Raw genomic sequence first — 6186 nt, 5'->3', positions numbered from 1 at the left:
GTAATAAATGTTATTTGCAGTTAACAATTTTCTTTTTTCTTTATTACAATATTTATGGCAAGACTAGGTATATGTAGTGTTAAAATAAGCAATAAAAATAACTTGGCATTGTAGAAACCAAAAAAAATATTTCAAAAAGTAAATTTACAACCGTAAAAATCAGATTAGTTTCAGTCGAAAATTCGACATCTAATTCAAGCTAATTGAAAGTTAATTTACTATGAAGATTTAATTAGAAAATTAACTGTTAACTGCCTTTATCCAGTAAAGTATATTATTTTTATTTACCTACACTGAAAAACAGTCATATGATAGAATATAGAAATGATAGACACTATTATTGATAGATTCAATGCGTATATGTTTATCGAAAAAACATAAGTGTACAACGTACATAATATATAATATACATACATGATTATATTTATACAAAATGATCATTAATTTTTAGTTTTATAGCATTGATATGCTTTCTAAGTGAGATATTGTGAAATAATAGAAAAAAATCGACAACCCCACCTTTTTGCCATACGGAATGGCCAAAAGACCCGGGTACGAATCTCGCCTCGTGATCGAATTTTTTTCTGTTCTCTCAAAATTTCTCACAAAATGATCTTTATTTAATGCGATCATAAGCCACACCCTTGCCAGACAAGGTCTCCAACTGTGACATCGCTAATGCTGTTTGTCATTAATATACACATTATTACGATTACCTACTTTAATGTCTACAGTTTAACGGTGTTATAAAAGATACGTGTTATCTGCGTACATTAAACCGAAGCTAGCTACATGATACTGACCAAAACCACGACACGTGTCAAATACATTCTAAATATTCATGTCACCTTAGCTTACGGTAATGAGAAGGCCGGATGCAGTCACGTCCTCATTAACTGGTGCATCAGGTTACACGAAGGTCTATGCATTTTTTAGCAAAATGAGCTGTAAGATCGACATCGTTGGGATTAGAATTCTTTAAGAAACTTCTGGAATTTCAGATCAATTTGTCGTCTGGGTAGCCGTGACAAAGCTTTAGATGCCGATTTACCATACAAATTCGTAATCTTAGCTATAAAAACAGTACACCTATGAAAATGAATACTGAGTCTACAGGCCTTAAAATATTTGCGATAAGGTAAAGTATAATTAAAGTACTGATTAAATTTTACAAGCATACGTTAGATATTTCCAATCGCTTCTACTTTATAATACGTATTATTACAAAGATTTGTTTAGTTCTTGAAATATGAGTATTAGTTAGGGATTATAATATGTAGGTACATAACAGTGTTGCGCAAAAAATGTAATGGATATTAGCTAATACATAATAATATTATACATTACATGATCTTTAAAGTGGTCTGAAGAAATTTCAATAGTAGTAAAAATTATAAACATGACATACGAACAATTCATGAACATAAAGAAATAAGTATTTTTATCTATACTAATAATTATAAAGCTAAAGAGTTTATTTGTTTGAACGCGCTAATCTCAGCAACTACTGGTCCGTTTTGAAAAATTATTTTAGTTTTAGATAGCCCATTTATTGAGAAAGGATTTAGGCTATATATATATATATATATATATATATATATATGTACCACGGGCGAAGCGGGGGCGGACCGCTAGTAAATAATACTTTTCACAAAATTCCTACCGTTCAGGAGCGCCACAATCGCTTTCATCTGCAACGTAAAAATTAAATCGCGGCTGGATATTAAAAATGTTTATCTCATAAAATGACTTAATTTATAACCATCATTAGCAAAGATTCCGTTCCTCAAGTTGAATGTCTTCTAAACGGAGACCCTTTGAGCAACATTCCTTTCAACCTCAGAGCTGCGTAGCTGCGTCTGTGAAATACTTGCCAGTTATTAAACTTGGTGTATTTCACTCGGTTTAAAAGGGAATTTATAATTAAACCTATAAGCTTTGAGAAAGTTTACCTTTGACATATGCTGAAATGGTGAAAAATGTTTTTCAGAAACACTTCGTTGAACGAGTCTTGCATTTTGTGACTGAATAATGTGTAGGTAGAGTTTAATGTATCCCAATCTTAATAGATAAAATACAAGAAAATACTAATTCCTCAAAAGAGCAGTTCTAAATAACGGAGACGATTTCGCGAATTATAACAAAGTATTTACCATTTATATACCAATTTTAAAATATCATTTGAGTTCTTGAAAAACTAGCTTATAATTTGATTAGCATGTCCCCATTATTTTTTTCTTAATACGCAAGTTTCTTAGTAATTATCATTAAGACACGAAAATAAATCATGTCAGATTGATGTTTTATCGTTTTGCATAGCTGTTGAAGCATAAAATAACATTTTGGATAACATTACTGCCAACCTTACGTAGGTTGCTGCGCGTAATCGTCCACAAAACGTAACTAGACCCACTTCTGTACCAAGTACCAGCATAATAAGGTACCTACCATGTGGATAATTATAACGGTCCACAAGATTCCTGCTCCTCGGGTCATCGTGATAAACGAAACGTATGTAAGATTATGTTATCAGATGACCTACGAAAATCGATCAGATTGTGTTCGCCCGAAGACACGTCTGGGACACGCCTTCCAAAATTATACGCTTCTTGGCCGCTGATGTAACAAGATCCGAAAAGCATTAAATATTGACGATAGCGTTAAAAATATGCTATCATTAAAAATAAAACGTACAGTTAAAGCATAATTATTTTATTGCGATTTCATTATATGATGTTATGCTAATCTAAGATGAGCAAATGTTTTCGACATTTGAGTGTTTTTATAAAAAAAAATAAACTATTATAAATAGATAGATAGCTATCTAATAATAATAGAAACTGAATAGACCACGTGCTATGGATCTCCTGTGCTCAAACTCTCGTCTACAATGTTATTAGTTTCACAAAAAAAAAAGCAGAAAATATGTAGTAATCAATTAGTTATAACTTTAAAAAATACTTAAATTTCGTATATAAATGATTACGTCATTGGTTTTACTTTGAAGGGTTTCATTATTGCCCCTAACGTAAATAAAAACTGATCATGGAAACAAATGAGTTGTATAGATATCATATTTCAGTAGGCGCCTACATAAAAGTAGCGCATTTACAGTTACACCCTGAAGCCCTATCGCGCTGTCACTTGAACTACGAGGGTAATATTGACTCAAGTGCGAAGTTTCTGTCTGACTATTTGAACTGAAGCCTTTGATGTGAATGCGACCCTCACATTGACATAGCAACCTTATGTGCAGTCGCATTGTATTTCCCTCGGTTCTGGATCTTGAAATTGTAATTGTATACTTAGCTTATTTCCAAACACTAGTACCTATTGTACGTAATATTTTACACCTCTTGTTTTTTAATACTGTGACAATAGTAAAAAATATTTAATGTAAGGGATATCTAACATTAACAATAAAATTTCGCAAAGACATGATATAAGAAGTTAGACGTAATACAAAGGGAGTATGGTTTTTCGCATATCACATACGATATGTGATAACAAAACACAGAGTTTTAACGCTACCATACTTGCTAAAAGCTTTCTACGAGTTCACAAGTATTACATAATATTTTGCGAGAGTAGACTCCATCTAATTATCGAGTCTTCACTTCTTACATCACATGCCGACATGAATCTATAAACAAAAAAAGTTTTAAACAACCCATGCACGTTTTTGGAACGCGGGTCAATAAAGCCTTTAATTTAAGAAGAATTCTCACAGTAGTTGCTTAAGACAATTGGCCAGGGTCAATAACACCCTTTTAAGTCGACACAAGCTTATTACATAACGATTACACGGGCGATACATCACTTTCTCTTCATAGCTATCGGCTACCTTCTATGTGGGTCGGTGGCTCGACTCACGTTGTATTGTTTATGTATTCCGATAGTAGATCATATAGATGTTTCATAAAGGCCACTCTCATAAATAAACAGTTTCTCAATCAAGAATTGGTGCAATTTGATCACGTAATTATTAGACGATAGTGACATCATCTATTTTAGGTTACGCTTAATCGTATTAATTAGGTCTACAATGTCATCCGTTAAAATAATTGGATTATACAGTTCATATAAAACAAAAGGTTATCAAATGATTTACAAAAAAAAATTCCATAACAATAAATAAATAAAACTACATTTAAAACGTCGTTAACATAGTTATAAATGTGTAATTTGTAAACAATAACGTACCTTTTGAATTAATTACACTAAGATACATTGTTCTCATTGTAACAAAGAGTCCTTTTGTTAATAAAAGTGGTATGGTACGGGGATGATTCTCGAGGATGAAACTAGGTCAATTATGGTGTACTACTCTCGATATGAAGTAATTATAGCATACTACAATTAGTGATGCATCGATCTTTCATGCCTCAAAATTCGGTTTATTCTGTATGAAATTGAACTAAAATGAAAAGCATTATTTATAGAGGATTAAAATATAATAATGAATGTGTACTTGTAGCCTTAATGATTCTAGTGTGTTTAAAGAAACAATTCTAAAATGGCCCACATATTTGCCCTAAAGAAGCCTTAGACCTATTTAGAAGAAAACTTGCTTAGCTGTCATCTTCTACTAGACATTATTGGTACATTGCGTAAATTAAAATTGTACCTAATATTGTATTACATATGTTCACATCGGGAAATATCAGTTAGCAAATATGAAAAAAAAAGTTAATTTATAAAACATAATCAGATTCAAAGCTAATGAACCCCGCTATAACATGCCCATGTAATTATTTATAGCTGGCAAATCTCAAAGCATCCGCGTTTTTGTTCCCCATCCATTCATGGAAGCCTATTGTCCTCTAAGACGAGTGGAGGTTAACGAGTGCACATTTAACTCCTTGAGAACTTCTTCCAAGCCACTTTGAAGTATTTTGTTTTAAAAACATGACAGCTGAGATAAAAATTACTAAGTTTGACTTCAGAGTAAATAGTATTTTTTCAAGTGGAGATGCTCATAAACTGTACAATTATCTGACACTTGAACTGCTAAAGACTATGCCCTGTTACGAATAGGTTATACTAGCTGGACCCGCGGTTTCACCCGCGTAAGTCTGTATCCCGTAGGAACATCGGGATAAAAAGTTGCCTATATGTTATTTCAGTTGTCCAGCTGTCTCCGTACCAAATTTCATTGCAATCGGTTCAGTAGTTTTTGCGTGAAAGAAACAAACACACACACATCTTTACAAACTTTCGCATTTATAATATTAGTAGGATAGGATAGGATAGGATAGTAGGAAGGATATAACAATATAACGTATAAAATCTGTGGTATAAATAGCTTGTGTTCAAGTTTTTTTTTTTACCAAAAGGCGAGACGGATAAAACTAGTAAGTGTAGTTTAGTAGACGTAACTAGCCAATGAGGTAGGTATAGAATATTGTAATGGTGCCAGTTTATAAATGATATTCGATACATTTTTTTTAAATATAAAAAAAAAATTTAAAAACAAGAATATAAAGTTCATAAAATCCATAAATCTTTATAAATTAATTAAATTAGGTGGATACGATCTTATTATAGAATTTTAATTATACTGGACGCGAAACTTGTTTTATGACTCAATTCAAACTAATGACTTCTATAAAAACAACGTTACATTAAAAATAACTGAACTAACTCAGATTTGATGTGTTAGCATTCATGCAAAACTAACACCATCCGTCATTTGGGCAGCGTGAATGGCACATCCATTAGAGATTTCCTTTTCATTGCTTTTAGAGCGCGGCCGCCAGAACTGCCGCCATATTGAATTTCATAGAATTTCAGTCATTTTTTTTCATTTGTCATATATAACATTTATCACTATCCACTATTATTCTTCATCATAAGAAATTGTCACTGAACAGCCAGTAATTGGATTAAATAATAGCGGCCTCCTTTTAATATTTCGCACATATTTGTTTAGGATTTTTTTACCAAAAAACTAAACCAAGTTTTGATAGTCAGTACTAGACCACCACACCAAAAACAGCAGCTTTCAATAAAAAAAAACATCATCGATATCGTTTCACCCAGTCCATTAGTATCAAACACAAAAAATGCGAATATGTATGAAACACAAAAAACGAATTGAGAAAGTCCTTCTTTTTTGAAGTCGTTTGAAAAAAAATCGTTTTGCAAGCGAATAATCACAATTCGGAAAATCAGTTATTTTTCTCT

Source organism: Zerene cesonia, chromosome 10, assembly GCF_012273895.1.
Source record: "Zerene cesonia ecotype Mississippi chromosome 10, Zerene_cesonia_1.1, whole genome shotgun sequence".
In the NCBI taxonomy this organism is placed as follows: Eukaryota; Metazoa; Arthropoda; class Insecta; order Lepidoptera; family Pieridae; genus Zerene; species Zerene cesonia.
This window is presented reverse-complemented; position numbering follows the sequence as displayed.